At 39.4% G+C, this 15,498-nt stretch overlaps 1 non-coding gene across 1 annotated transcript; it reads right to left on the minus strand.

Annotated features, from left to right (window-relative positions):
• Positions 1-5,835: 5,835 nt before the first annotated feature.
• On the minus strand, positions 5,836-5,908 carry trnav-cac (transfer RNA valine (anticodon CAC)). The gene has a single exon. It is a non-coding gene; the product is annotated as a tRNA-Val (tRNA).
• Positions 5,909-15,498: the final 9,590 nt, after the last annotated feature.

The following is a 15,498-nucleotide window of genomic DNA, read 5'->3' on the forward strand; positions in this document are numbered from 1 at the left end:
CCATATATATGTTTTTTTCTTTTTAAAATTCTTTCAAATTTTCATGTCAATTACACACGTATAACAACTGTATCAACATACTTTAGTTGTATTTTAATATCATATATATATTTTTTCTTTTTACTTGTGCATAAGGAATATGATTTGTCCATGTACAATATGATTTCATAGGAAGTCAAAAATGTCAAAGTCAAAATTCACTTTTTTGTTTTCTTACTTTTTAAAGGGCCAAATGCCATATAAATTTGACATGCTCAAAAATGCAAAATTGACTGGCCTGATGAACACAGGATGGCCTAGCAGTGATAGTTGTACATTTCCATCACTCGTTGTGTTGATTTCATCATGTCCATTAGGTGATGTTTTTCACTATAAAAATCCTGAATCATATTGCAAGTGCGCGTGCATTTGCAATATGGTTCAATGGACAATTACCATATGAAAATTTGACATGCTCAAAAATGCTAAATTGACTGGCCTGATGAACACAGGGTGGCCGAGCAGTGATAGTTGTACCTTTCCATCACTCGTTGTGTTGATTTCATCATGTCCATTTGTTTATGTTTTCTCACTTTTGCAAAGTCACTGTGCATTTGCAATATGGTTCAATGGGCAGGTACCATCAAATTTGTCATGCTATAAAAACCATGCAGGAATGTGAAATTGACTGGCCCGATGAACTCGGGATGGCTGGGCAGTGATTCTGGTTCATCTCAATGGCTCGTTAGGGTTGATTTCAGAATGTCACTTTTGGTGATGGTACCTCACTGTTTAAACATATTGCAAATGGACAAGAGTCACCAGCAAGTCACCGTCCATCAGTCAATTAGATATCATTCTGACACCAAACTGATACAAACTGACACTAAACCCACTTTTTCCAACTCGTTTAGTAACCAACTATCACATACTTCAGAGCTGGCCCAAAATTCACAACGCCTTGGTTCAAACCATAAAAAAAACATAAAACACATAGTTACGTTCTAGCTGCGGGTCCATTTCTTATGTTACGTGTAGGCCTAGCTGAAATGACCCGAATCCCAAGTTTTGGCTCGATCGGTCATTTTGGTGTCCGAGCAAAACCCTAATTAGTGCTGAAAATCAACTTTTTCCATGACTTGCTGCACGGGGTCCTTGAATGAGCTATCGGACAGAAACGTTGGGGTCTGTCTATATGGGCCGAGGCGGTCGCAATGCACCTAGTCTTGTGTCTCTGAGACATTTCTAAATGTCGCCATTTTCGTAATGGTCAAAATGAATTGAAGTCATTGCAAATGTACGAAGCTGTTTCTCGGTCCGAGAACCGTCTAGAGCCACGTAACTCACCACGCACTATTGACCTGAGGTCTAGAACAGGATTCTAAAGTTTCGGAACTCTAGGTCTGACGGTTCTTTAAAAGTTCCAACAAGGTTAACTAATGCAGGCAGTGTATGTCTCTACGCACCCCAATGGGTCCCTCCTTCCAAGCTGTGTGTGTGTGTGATTTAGTTTTCCTTTGAAATTTTATGGGAAAAATGACTGATTTACAGTTCATGGGGGTTGCCTAATCACATATATGAAGTTTTGGAAAGATCTGACTTTTTTAACCCCTCGAAACAGCCCCTGAGACACCAATTATGGCACTTCCGGTTGGCACAGGAAGCTATAAGTCAACACATATCCTCATTGGGGTATGCTTTTACAGAATCCTGAGTTTTAAGTCCTTACGTTAAGAATTGACTGATTTACACAGGGTTGAATGCACTATGTCTATCAAACTGCAGGCAGGGTATGGAAAAACACTTTTAGGGTGATTTTAACCACTTCCGGTTGGTCCAGGAAGCTCAGAATCAACACAGGTAGACCTCATACTGGCCTGATGGACTGTTACCAAAGACAGGTTCATACGGCATTCATAACCCACATAGGCTTCAGGTTGAATTTAGGGGTGCAGGCAATGTATTCCTATGGGGAGAGAAGTCAATGCAAACTCTTTGAAGTAAACACCTTCTTTTAACTATTAAGGGTTAATGCCACACGGTCAAGGTTAGGCTTGCACGGATCGGGAGGACCTTAGGAACGTTCCTGAGGTCGAATTGTGCTTCTCACCTAACAGTTCTCTCACTGTCACCCAAAAGCAAATGACGTTGTGGGGCAGGCTTCATTTGGGCCTACTTTTCTAATGGTTGCTGCGCTTAGACCGAGCGAGCTACGGTCAAGCGGGATATCTCGTTGAACTCCGGCACGGCCTAGAGATTATGTTTATGCCATTGCCTGCTCTCTGTGTCTTTGAGCACCGCACTTTTCACTCCATCCTTGCTGTGTGTGCGTGTGAGAGCTTTTCTTTGACATCTATTGGGAGAAATGACTGATTTACAGTTTAGGAGGGTTACCTAGTCACACATATGAAGTTTTGGAAAGATCTGACTTTTCTAACCCTTCAAAACAGACACTGTGACACCATTAAAGGCACTTCCGGTTGGCACAGGAAGCTATAAGTAAACACATGTCTTGATTGACATAAACACTTACAGAATCCTGAGTTTTAAGTCTTTAAGTTAAGAATTGACTGATCTTATCTACACAGGTTGAATGCAGTCATTTTCACCTTTGAAGGTTATGTACATCAAAAAACCCTTTTAGGGTCAATTTAACCACTTCCGGTTGCTCCAGGAAGCTTAGAATCGACACAGGTAGACCTCATAGTGGTCTGATGGACTGTCATAGAAGACAGCTTCATTAGGCATTCATAACCCACATAGGCTTCAGGTTGAATTTAGAGGTGCAGGCAATGTATTCCTATGGGGAGAGAAGTCAATGCAAACTCTTTGATGTAAACACCTTCTTTTAACTATAAGGCTTAATGCCACACGGTCAAGGTTAGGCTTGCACGGATCGGGAGGACCTCAGGAACGTTCCTGAGGTCGAATTGTGCTTCTCACCTAACGGTTCTCTCACTGTCACCCAAAAGCAAATGACATTGAGGGCCAGCCTTCATTTTGGGCCTACTTTTCTAATGGTTGCTGTGCTTAGACCGAGCGAGCTACGGTCAAGTGGGGCATCTTGTTGAACTCGGCACGGCCTAGAGATTACGTTTATGCCATTGCCTGCTCTCTGTGTCTTTGAGCACTGCCCTTTTTCACTCCATCCTTGCTGTGTGTGTGTGTGTGAGCTTTTCTTTGACATCTGCTGGGAGAAATGACTGATTTACAGTTTAGGAGGGTTACCTAGTCACACATATGAAGTTTTGGAAAGATGTGACTTTTTTAACCCTTCAAAACAGACAGTGTGACCCAATTAAAGGCACGTCCGGTTGGCACAGGAAGCTATAAGTAAACACATGTCTTGATTGACATAAAACTTACAGAATCCTGAGTTTTAAGTCTTTAAGTTAAGAATTGACTGATCTGATCTACACAGGGTTGAATGTAGTCATTTTCACCTTTGAAGGTTATGTACATCAAAAACACCTTTTGGGTCAATTTAACCACTTCCGGTTGCTCCAGGAAGCTTAGAATCAACACAGGTAGACCTCATAGTGGTCTGATGGACTGTCATAGAAGACAGGTTCATAAGGCATTCATAACCCACATAGGCTTCAGGTTGAATTTAGAGGTGCAGGCAATGTATTCCTATGGGGAGAGAAGTCAATGCAAACTGTTTGAAGTAAACACCTTCTTTTAACTATTAAGGGTTAATGCCACACGGTCAAGGTTAGGCTTGCACGGATCGGGAGGACCTTAGGAACGTACCTGAGGTCGAATTGTGCTTCTCACCCTAACGGTTCTCTCACTGTCACCCAAAAGCAAATGACATTGAGGGCCAGGCCTCATTTTGGTTCTGCTTTTTTCAAGGTCACTGCACTCAGAGCAAGCTACGGTCAAGCGGGCGTCTCGTTGAACTCGGCACAGTCTGGAGACTATGGTGATGCCATTTTTGTGTTGATTTCAGAATGCCATTTTGGTGATGGTCCCTCTCCGTTTAAACATATTGCTAATGTACAAAAGTCAACTAGCAAGTCAGTGTCCATCAGTCAATTAGATGTCATTCTGACACCAAACTGATACCAATTGACACCAAACCCACTTTTTAGGCTTTGTGTGTCTTTAAGCACCGCACTTTGTCACTCCATCCTTGCTGTGTGTGTGTTTCTGTGTGTGTGTGTGTGAGAGAGCTTTTCTTTGACATCTGTTGGGAGAAATGACTGACTTACAGTTTATGGGGTTGCCTAATCACACATATGAAGTTTTGAAAAAGATCTGACCTTTTTAACCCTTGAAACTGCCACTGTGACACCATTTAAGGCACTTCCGGTTGGCACAGGAAGCTATAAATAAACTCATATCATGATTTGGGTATGCCTTTACAGAATCCTGAGTTTGAAGTCTTTACGTTAAGAACTGAGTTATTTACGGAGGTTTAGTGAGTGTGTTATTTCAGAAAATCATAGAAAATCACAGAAATCTCACTGAGCTCTGCAGCACACTTTAAAAGATTCGTAAGAACACCCTGCAACTGGATCTGTAACCGTTGAAAAAAAAACACCTATCCGTGAACATCACCTAGGTGTCGTTATGCGATTTCTCTTAAATGACGATAGATAAATGGCTGGTTCTTTTTTATTGACCCCGGAGGCTCCTTGACTTTGACGTGAAGTGGAAAAATAATTTCTCTATTTTCATTTTGGACCTTTAATCCCAGATAAATGGCCACAACTCAAAAACCGTCGAGGCCTAGACGCCATCTTGTTCGGGGCCAACTGCCCATTATGCCGCCCCTACGCTCACCGAGTTTCGGCTTCTAAATATTTTCAGTTTTCCAGATAAGGCCCCGTCGTGAATCGTGATGTTTGTCCAATACCAATATGATTGCTTATGCCCTCTTGTGGGAATTTCCGGGACAGCGGAAAAATGACCTAAATCTTATTATTTTTGTAAAACGGAAACCGAATGTCCGACAAAGTTCATTTGATGACTTCCTGGTAGGTCCGGCCCTGCCGCTCGGCCCGACGCCGTCCGCGAATTTTACAGACGATTTCGGACGTCTAGTAAGGAACCGTACATTTGCAATATGTCACACAATCACATCAAGCAGCTGAAATGACAGAAAACGATCTACATTTTATTTGTTTTACCTTGGATTATATTGCCATTTCTTTGGATATATCCATTACAATGACCCTGATAAATGAATTTGCCTGGCTCAGAGAAGCTGTCAGTCTGTTCACATTCATACAGATCGCACGGTGGAGGTCCCCAAAAAAACGGCAACATTGATCCACAGGTCGGAGAGGTAGACAGCAAGGTTTAGATAAACCACAACTGTTTCAAACCAAATGCTAGCCTCTAGGCATTGGGAAATATTGAATATGACCTTTCGCGTGTGAGGCGAACGTGATTACCACTACACTACTGAAACTACAATACAAAAAGAGGAAGTCGTGGAAAATATTAGGAATGCCCACAAGTCTACCTCACATAATATCCCAAATTGAGTACCACAGAAAGAGCCATAATACCCATTAAAAACTAGCGGTCAAACAGGAAAATGGTTCCAATAATTTTTCCACCCTTCATGTTCCCCACTGGGGATTTTAAAAACACTTAAAATAAGGGCTGTGTTTTTTGTCGGCTTACCCTGGAGTGGTAAACTATTTGAATCATTATGGACCTCAGACCACACGTAGCAGGAATGTATTCAGAGCGCCCAAGCTAGCCACACATGCAGAGTGCGTTACGCGACTAAAAAAGGTAAGTCTGAATACCAAATACTGAGAAGTGCGAAGGAAAAGCATGAATTCCGAAATTGGGACCGAGCCCTAAGTGAATAGGCTTACTGTCCAAATTGTTAAAATCTGTTTCCGCCCGGTTTCGAACCAGGGACCTTTCGCGTGTGAGGCGAACGTGATAACCACTACACTACGGAAACCTAATGAGTGGAATACTAAGGGTGTGGCTGACTTTGGCTGGGTGGGGCATTTATCGCTCTCAGAACCTGTTGAAAATCAGAAATTACTTAGTCCATTAATTAAGCAATAAGGCTTGAGAAGCCGGGAATTATGAGGTATTTTAAAAATATTTGTTTTATTAATAAAAACTATATGTTATCGCTTTGTCATTATGGGGTATTGTGTGTAGATAGATTTTATTTTATTTCATCCATTTTAGTATAAGTCTGTAACGTAACAAAATGTGGAAAAAAGTAAGGGGCCTGAAAACTTTCCGAATGCACTGTACCTATGCAGGCTAGCTTCTTTTCCTTTGCTAGCCAGCCAACTAAATCTACCACACAATCACATCAAGCAGCTGAAATGACAGAAAACGATCTACATTTTTGTTTTATTTACCTTGGATTATATTGCCATTTCTTTGGATATATCCATTACAATGATCCTGATAAATGAATTTGCCTGGCTCAGAGAAGCTGTCAGTCTGTTCACATTCATACAGATCGCACGGTGGAGGTCCCCAAAAAAACGGCAACATTGATCCACAGGTCGGAGAGGTAGACAGCAAGGTTTAGATAAACCACAACTGTTTCAAACCAAATGCTAGCCTCTGGGCATTGGGAAATATTGAATATGACCTTTCGCGTGTGAGGCGAACGTGATAACCACTACACTACTGAAACTACAATACAAAAAGAGGAAGTCGCGGAAAATATTAGGAATCCCCACAAGTCTACCATACATAAGGGAAGATTTTGGCAGTACCTGTATGGTTAGTGAGAAAGTCCATATTGCAAATGTACGGTCCCTTACTAGACGTCCGAAATCGTTTGTAAAATTTGCGGACGGCGTCGGGCCGAGCGGCAGGGCCGGACCTACCAGGAAGTCATCAAATGAACTTTGTCGGACATTCGGTTTCCGTTTTACAAAAATAATAAGATTTAGGTCATTTTTCCGCCGTCCCGGAAATTCCCACAAGAGGGCATAAGCAATCACATTGGTATTGGACAAAACATCACGATTCACGACGGGGCCTTATCTCGAAAACTGAAAATATTTAGAAGCCGAAACTCGGTGAGCGTAGGGGCGGCATAATGGGCAGTTGGCCCCGAACAAGATGGCGTCTAGGCCTCAACGGTTTTTGAGTTATGGCCATTCATCTGGGATTAAAGGTCCAAAATGAAAATAGAGAAATTATTTTTCCACTTCACGTCAAAGTCAAGGAGCCTCGGTGTCAATAAAAAAAAGAAAAGAACCAGCCATTTATCTATCGTCATTTAAGAGAAATCGTACAACGACACCTAGGTGATGTTCACGGATAGGTGGGGTTTTTTTTTCAGCAACGTTACAGATCCAGTTGCAGGGTGTTCTTACGAATCTTTTTAAAGTGTGCTGCGGAGCTCTGCAGATTTCTGTGATTTTCTATGATTTTCTGAAATAACACACACTCACACTAAACCCTCCGTAAATAACTCAGTTCTTAACGTAAGACTTCAAACTCAGGATTCTGTAAGGCATACCCAAATCATGATATGAGTTTATTTATAGCTTCCTGACCGGAAGTGCCTTAAAAATGGTGTCACGGTGGCAGTTTCCAAGGGTTAAAAAGGTCAGATCAAAACTTCATATGTGTGATTAGGCAACCCCATAAACTGTAAAGTCATTTCTCCCAACAGATGTCAAAGAAGCTCTCTCTCACACACACACACACAGAAACACACACACAGCAAGGATGGAGTGACAAAGTCACGATTAGCAAGACACACAAAGCCTAAAAAGTGGGTTTGGTGGGTTAGGAGTTAGGTTGGGGGTTAGGGTTAGGGTTAATTAGGGTTAAGGTTAGGGGTTAGGGTGGTTAGGGTTAGGGGTTAGGGTTAGGGGTTAGGGGTTAGGGGTTAGGAGGTTAGGGTTGGGGTTTCATAAAGTTAGGGTTAGGGTTAAAATTGGGGGGTTAGGGTTAGGGTTGAGGTTAGAGGGTTAGGGTTAGGGGTTAGGGTTAGGGTTAAAGAAAAGGGTTAGGGTTAGGGGTTGGGGTTAGGGTTAGGGGTTAGGGTTAGGGTTAGGAGGTTAGGAGGGTTAGGGGGGGGTTAGGGTTAGGGTTAGGGTTAGGGGTGGGGTTTAGGGGTGGGAGTTAAAGCGGTGGGGTTAGGGGTGGGGTTAGGGAGTAGGGGTTAGGGTTAGGATTAGGATTAGTGTTAGGAAGTTAGTGGTGGGGTTAGTGGTGGGGTTAGGGTTAAAGATTAGGGGTGGGGTTAGGGTTAGTGGTGGGGTTAGGATTAGGGGTGGGGTGGGGTTGATTAGTGGTGGGGTTAGGATTAGGGTTATGGTTGGGAGTAGGGTTAGGGTTAGGATTAGGGTTAGTGGTGGGGTTAGTGGTGGGGTTAGAGTTAGGGTTGGGTTAGGGGCAGGCGCAGGATACAAGCCGAATTAGGTGGGGTTGGGTTAGGGTTATGGTCAGGGTTGAAGTCAGGGAAGGGAGGATTTGGAAATGTCTCCGAACCTCTATAATGAAGGTTGGGTCAGAAAAGAGTGAAGGGCAGGGTTAGGGTTAGGGTTAGGGTTAGGATTAGGGGTGGGGTTAGGGGGTTAGGGGTGGGGTTAGGGTTAGCGGTGGGGTTAGGGGTGGGGTTAGGGTAGGGTAGGGTTAGGGTTAGGATTAGGATTAGTGTTAGGGTTAGTGGTGGGGTTAGTGGTGGGGTTAGGGTTAAGATTAGGGGGTGGGGTTAGGGTTAGTGGTGGGGTTAGGATTAGGGGTGGGGTGGGGTTAGGATTAGTGGTGGGGTTAGGATTAGGGTTATGGTTAGGAGTAGGGTTAGGGTTAGGATTAGGGTTAGTGGTGGGGTTAGTGGTGGGGTTAGAGGTTAGGGTTGGGTTAGGGTTAGGGTTGTTAACCCGTTAGGGTTAGGTTAGGGTTTGAGGGTTATGGTCAGGGTTGACACGTGGGGAAGGGGAGGATTTGGAAATGTCTCGGAACCTCTATAATGAAGGATTGGGTCAAGAAAGAGTGAAGGGAGCATTGGAGTTAGGGTTAGGTTAGGGTTAGGAATAAAGTCTTAGGTTTTAGGGTTTTAGAATTAGTTTTTAAAAGTGGTTAAAGTTAGGTTTGGGTTAGGATTAAAGTATAGTTTTTAGGGGTGGGGTTAGGGTTAGGTTTAGGTTAGGGTTTTAGGGTGGTTAGGTTAGGGTTAGGGTTAGGGTTAGGGTATAGGTTTTAGGGGTGGTTAGGGTTAGGTTTAGGTGGGGTTTGGGGTTAGGGTTAGGGGTTAGGGTTAGGGGTTAGGGTTAGGGTTAGGAGTTAGGGTTGGAGTTTTCAGGGTTTGGGGTTAGGTTAGGGTTTGGGTTAGGGGTTAGGGTTAGGGGTTAGGGTTAGTTTAGGGGGTTAGGGTTTAAAATTAAAAATTAAAAAAAATTAAAATTAAAATTAAAATTAAAATTAAAATTAAAATTAAAATTAAAATTAAAATTAAAAAAATTAAAAATTAAAAAAAAATTAAAATTAAAAAATTAAAATTAAAATTAAAATTAAAATTAAAATTAAAATTAAAATTAAAATTAAAATTAAAAATTAAAATTAAAATTAAAATTAAAATTAAAATTAAAATTAAAATTAAAATTAAAATTAAAAATTAAAATTAAAATTAAAATTAAAATTAAAATTAAAATTAAAATTAAATTAAAATTAAAATTAAAAAATTAAAATTAAAATTAAAATTAAAATTAAAATTAAAATTAAAATTAAAATTAAAATTAAAAAAAATTAAAATTAAAATTAAAATTAAAATTAAAATTAAAATTAAAATTAAAATTAAATTAAAATTAAAATTAAAATTAAAATTAAAATTAAAATTAAAATTAAAATTAAAATTAAAATTAAAATTAAAATTAAAATTAAAAAATTAAAATTAAAATTAAAATTAAAATTAAAAAATTAAAATTAAAATTAAAATTAAAAAATTAAAATTAAAATTAAAATTAAAAATTAAAATTAAAATTAAAATTAAAATTAAAATTAAAATTAAAATTAAAATTAAAATTAAAAAAATTAAAATTAAAATTAAAATTAAAATTAAAATTAAAATTAAAATTAAAATTAAAATTAAAATTAAAAAAATTAAAATTAAAATTAAAATTAAAATTAAATTAAAATTAAAATTAAAATTAAAATTAAAAGAAATTAAAAATTAAAATTAAAATTAAAATTAAAAAAAATTAAAATTAAAATTAAAATTAAAATTAAAATTAAAAAAATTAAAATTAAAATTAAAATTAAAATTAAAATTAAAATTAAAATTAAAAAATTAAAATTAAAATTAAAAGGGTTAAAATTAAAATTAAAATTAAAATTGTCTAAAATTTTAAAATTGATCCACTTCCATCTCTGACACGTGGAAGCCGAAGGGGAAAAATTAGGGTGTGCACTCCACACATGTAAAATTAAAAGCGCGGCCGGGTTAAAATAGTAGGCCCCATTGTTGCCCACTTGTAGAAGGGTTAACCCGTTTGTTTAGGTTAAAAGACTGTCTGTCAGTAGGTTTTAGGTTTAGGTATAGTTTTAGAAGTGGTTAAGGTTAGGTTTAGGGTTGGGGTAAGAAATAGTTTTTAGAGAGTTTAAGGTTAGGTTTAGGTAAGGGTTTTAGAGTGGTTAAGGTTAGGGTTAGGTTTAGGGTTAGGTATAGTTTTCAGAATGGTTAAGGTTAGGTTTAGGTAAGGTTTTAGAGTGGTTAAGGTTAGGGTTTTTGAAATTAGGGTTAGGGTTAGGGTTAGGTTAAATTAAAGGGTTAGGGTTTTAAAATTAAAATTAGGTTTTTAGGGTTAGGTGGTTAGGGTTAGGGTTAGGTTTAGGGGTTAAAATTTTTAAAAAAGGTTAAAATTTAGTTTTTAAAAGGTTAAGTTAAAATTAAAATTAGGTTAGGTTAGGGTTAGGGTTAGGTTAGGTTAGTTTTTAAAAATTAAATTAAAATTAGGTTTAGGTTAAAGTTAGGGTTATTTAGGGTTAGGTTAGGGTTAGGTTTAAATCTTAGTTTTTAGAATTAGGGTTAGGGTTAGGTTTAGGGTTAGGTTTTTTAGGGTTAGGTTTTTTTTTAAAATGGTTAAGGTTAGGTTTAGGTAAGTCTGTCAACTCAACTTAGGATCAGGCAAAACCCTTGAGTTGCGTACCTTATGCAGGTCCGGTCCTCGGTTGGTTGCCATGTGTCCATGTCGAGTGGTATGGTCATCTTCAGTGTTCGTTGGTCTTTGGTCCTGGATGTTTTCAATCATGTGTATAATTAGGACTTATTCCCTTCCAGGATCCTAACTCCCAATCAACCCATGTCTAGTCAAATCCAGCTGGTCTGTATGGGTATACTCGGCGTAGGATCAGGCAAAACCATCGAGTTGCGTACCTTATGCAGGTCCGGACCTCAGTCGGTTGCCATGTGTCCCTGTCGAGTGGTATGGTCATGATGTCTAGGTCCGCCGTGTCAACTGAAGTAGAAAGCATAGTGCAACCTAGGAGTTTACTCTCTGTCGGATCCTTCTTTTTTAGCTCCACGTTGTCTATGTATTTACTTCAGTGTTCGTTGGTCTTTGGTCCTGGATGTTTTCAATCATGTGTATAATTAGGACCTATTCCCTTCCAGGATCCTAACTCCCAATCAACCCATGTCTAGTCAAATCCAGCTGGTCTGTATGGGTATACTCGGCGTAGGATCAGGCAAAACCATCGAGTTGCGTACCTTATGCAGGTCCGGACCTCAGTCGGTTGCCATGTGTCCCTGTCAAGTGGTCAGTCTATGAACTACCAGTGGTTTGAGCAGACAAAAAACCGAAGGCAAGCCCTCTATATGGTTGTCATGCATCCGCCCCTGTAGTCACGTCCTGTGTTTTTGGTTAAAATGTATGGAGGGTTTAAAAAAAAAAACCTTCTCTGGCTTACGTATGAAACGTCCGGCAGTAGTAGAAGTTAATTGGGTTTTTCATCCCCACCATCTCAGTCGTAAAATTAATTCAGTGGTTTTAAAATAGTGACCAGTGGAATTACTCCCTTCCAGGATTAAAATAACGTTTCCAGAGGTATATCATCCCTAGAAGTGAATTTGTTCGTAGTCAAGGTAAAAAAATGTGTGGTTAAAATGTCCAGGCTAAAAAATTAAAATTAAAAAAATTAAAATCCCCCTATGGGAAATTATTCCGTGGGATCAATTCTCCGCCAGACATTATCTGGGCACCCCAGGGTTAAAATTACGGCCGAAGTTCCTGCCCGCAGCGCATCACCCAAAAAATTAAAATCTTTTCGAGACTTAACTGCCCCAACCCGCTAGGACCACCCATTAAAATTAAAATACTGAACATACTGCCAATCCAATTCTAAACTGGGGTAGATAGTTCCAGCGCGTTAAAATTAAAAGTCTCCCGTGTGTAAGGGGCTGGGAGGTTGAGCCGATTGGTCTGCCAACAGAACCCTGAGGTCCTGAAGGAGTCCGGTCTATCCATATCCTCCTGTCTTCTTGCTTGGTGTATGGAAGGGCCTAATTGCTTAGGAAAATGCTCGCTGCGGGGAAAATTAAGGTCGGGGTCCCCAGAGTTGTTGGAGAAAAAAGGTTCTCGTCCGTTGGGGGTGCTGGTGGGTATCTTCAGTGAGGTAGATTTGGAAGGATGGTGAGATGGTGAGGTTCTTGGTAAATAACATTTAGCTATTTAGATTCTATTTTGTAGTTTCTTTGCATTAAAGGGTCCATGGTCATGGTAACCCTGAGTTCAAGGAACCTGGAAAAAAAAATGATATAATTATATATAAATATATATTATATTCCTTTTATTTTTTTTTTTTTTTTTTTGGTTAAAAAGATTTTTAATTTAATTAAATTTTTAAATTTATTTTATTTTTACATTTTTAATTGTTTTCTTTTATCAATATATTATTGTTGATTTATTTTAGTTATAAATGGTTTCCTATTGGTCAAGGGTCCATGGTCAAGGAGACTCCAAGAGAGAACATTAAATAGTTTGTTAAATATAAATTGGTTGCCTAGTGATTATTGGTACAGAATCAAAGGGATCATGTAGGATAAATCTAAGGTAAATGTTTAAGAGTCCGTAGTCACGGTATCTCTGAAATGCTAATAAAGATCTATGTTTACGGTCCTAATGGCCAAATCTATTTTAAGGTAGCCTACTGGTAAAGGGCCCTATCCTGCAATGGCTGAGTGCCAGTGTCTCTCAGTCAGTAGGGTTGTGACCAGGATGGGGTAGTAGCACACATGCATACACACATAAACATGAAAGGGAATGAGCCTATACACATATTTTTAACATATACAAAAGCATACACATACAACACCACAAGTAGTGTGGGGATAGCATACAACGTCACACTCCACTACATCCTAGTGTGTGCATATATATGAAACTGTGTAAAAAAATCCAATTAAGGAAAAGTAAAGTGTAAAATAAAAAATTAAAATAGCCAAAAAAATTAGCCCCGAAAAATCCGTGTGGAATCCGCATTCCTTACGGTCTCACACGGATCTAAAATTAACTCAGCCACGAATTTTCTGCCTTCTCGGCTTCATCAGGTAGCAGGGATGAGAATATACAAATAAAATTGAAATAAAAGGTGCAAAAGTAGTAAAAATTATGTATGTATATCTACATGTACCGTAAAATGTAAAATGTAATTTACTTGCCTTGAATTAGTCCTGGTTGGATGTGTGGAGCGAAATAAACTGTCAAATGGTTTCCCCTGAGGCTGCAAAAGCTAACTCTCCAGTGTGTGCGCGTGTGGGAATGCGGTGTAAAATTTCGATTGGTCTGTAAAATTACTAGGTAGGACAGCCGCTAACAGGCTGTGGTGTGGAGGAATCAGACAGAGGTGAGAGTGGAATGGGGATGCAGTAAAGTGGATGGGCAGTTAGAGTGGAGGTCAAGCACATGTAATAATAATACAATGGAGACCCAATGTGATAAATGTTCAACCTTGTTAAAATGACACAAGCTTTTCAAGTGTTATTTGGTATAAATGAACAGTGGAGTGTGACAAAACAGAAGACACAATACATTGTAAGGGACAGACAGGGTTAACAACATGAGGTCAGGTACAGATACATGTATACACACACACATACACAGAGGGGTTGGAACTGGGGTTGCAGTTCGGGTTAGGGCCAGGGCTAAGGTCAGAGAAAGTGTTGTGAGAGAGGTTTTATTTTTGGGAAGGCCTCTGTCGTTGGTCCCTATAGGGAATTGTATAGGAGAATTAGACTCTTTGCTTTTGGGGTTTGGGTTGTGGGTGTCCGAGAGGTACCAGGTGAATTTTAAAATTAGGACTAGAAGTCCTGGGGGTCAAAGGAGCCATAAAATTGGAGTTCCTGTGATGTGTAGAAGTATGATAGATCCTCATGTGAAAAGTGTGTGTTTGACCTACGTGTCACCATTGACTTGTGTTTAGCGTTAGGAGCGGTCTGCTCTGGTAGGGGTTAGGGGCTGGAAATACCCGAAGGTGAGGTTCTGTGGGTCCAGGAAAGGTAGAGGTGGAGTGGACATCTGTGGGTTCCTATAAAATTTTTAGTTGGGGTTCTGGGTGACCCATAGGTCTGATTATAGGTCTTTGAATGTGGTGGAGTTATTTTTCTTCCGATTTTTTGTTGAGTCACGTTGCTTATATGCAAATAAGGTGCGATGTGCAGGTAAAAGTAGTGGCCGTGGTTTTTAGGTCTTTTTGTGGTGTTAGAGTGCATGAACCTTGTTTCTTTATTGAGGGGTAGTATCAAATAGGGTTACTAGGGGGTGTTCCTTTTACCAGGATCGAAAATGGTGCTATTTTTAACTTTTCTAGTTAGGCGCCTGTTAGCGGAGTTTTAGCTTTGATCGCGTTCGTGTCCACTTGGGTTCCCGGATATGCGGTAGATTTGGCTGTTTTGCGGTGTTCAAGTCCACTTGGTTATGGGATGTACGGATCCGAAAAAGCTTTTATGCTGTTTCAGTTTTTTATTAAAATTAGGGTGGGGCTCTTACCTAGGTTTTTTAAAATTTGTTTGTGTATGGTGCAGAGGTGTGAGTGGGGTTAAACCTATTTTATAATTTTGTTTCTTTTTGCTCCTAAGTTGGAAATACGGTTAAAGGGTTTCTGTGGGAGGGTAGGAGTCTGTTTCCACTGTGTCAGGGTGGTGATGTCTTGTTCTTTGGTGGAAAAAAAATTAAAATTAAAATTGCCTCTTAGTTGAAAAAAATTAGGAGGTGATGTGTATCTGAAGGTCAGGGGCTGGTTGTAGAGTTCTTGTTCCTTTGATGAATTCTTGGTCTTTTGATGAAAAAAATCTTGGTTGAAAAGGCTTGTAGTAGGTGGGTCTTGATTTATCCTTTGTTCTAGTTGTCTCCCAGGTGGAAGGTGTGTGTTGGTGAAGGTCTCAGGAGTGATGTTTTCAGAGATTTGGTAGAGCTATTTTAGGTTGTATTAAATCTAATGATTATTTTTAACCTGTTCACCATCAGACCATTTCACAGAGAGGTATACTGGGTGTAAAATCAACACCCCTAGAAAAGGCCCGATTAAATGATCCCGAGTAATTTAAAGGGATAAAATTCCTTAAAA

The sequence above is a fragment of the Oncorhynchus nerka genome, unplaced genomic scaffold (assembly GCF_034236695.1).
Source record: "Oncorhynchus nerka isolate Pitt River unplaced genomic scaffold, Oner_Uvic_2.0 unplaced_scaffold_1208, whole genome shotgun sequence".
Classification (NCBI taxonomy): domain Eukaryota; kingdom Metazoa; phylum Chordata; class Actinopteri; order Salmoniformes; family Salmonidae; genus Oncorhynchus; species Oncorhynchus nerka.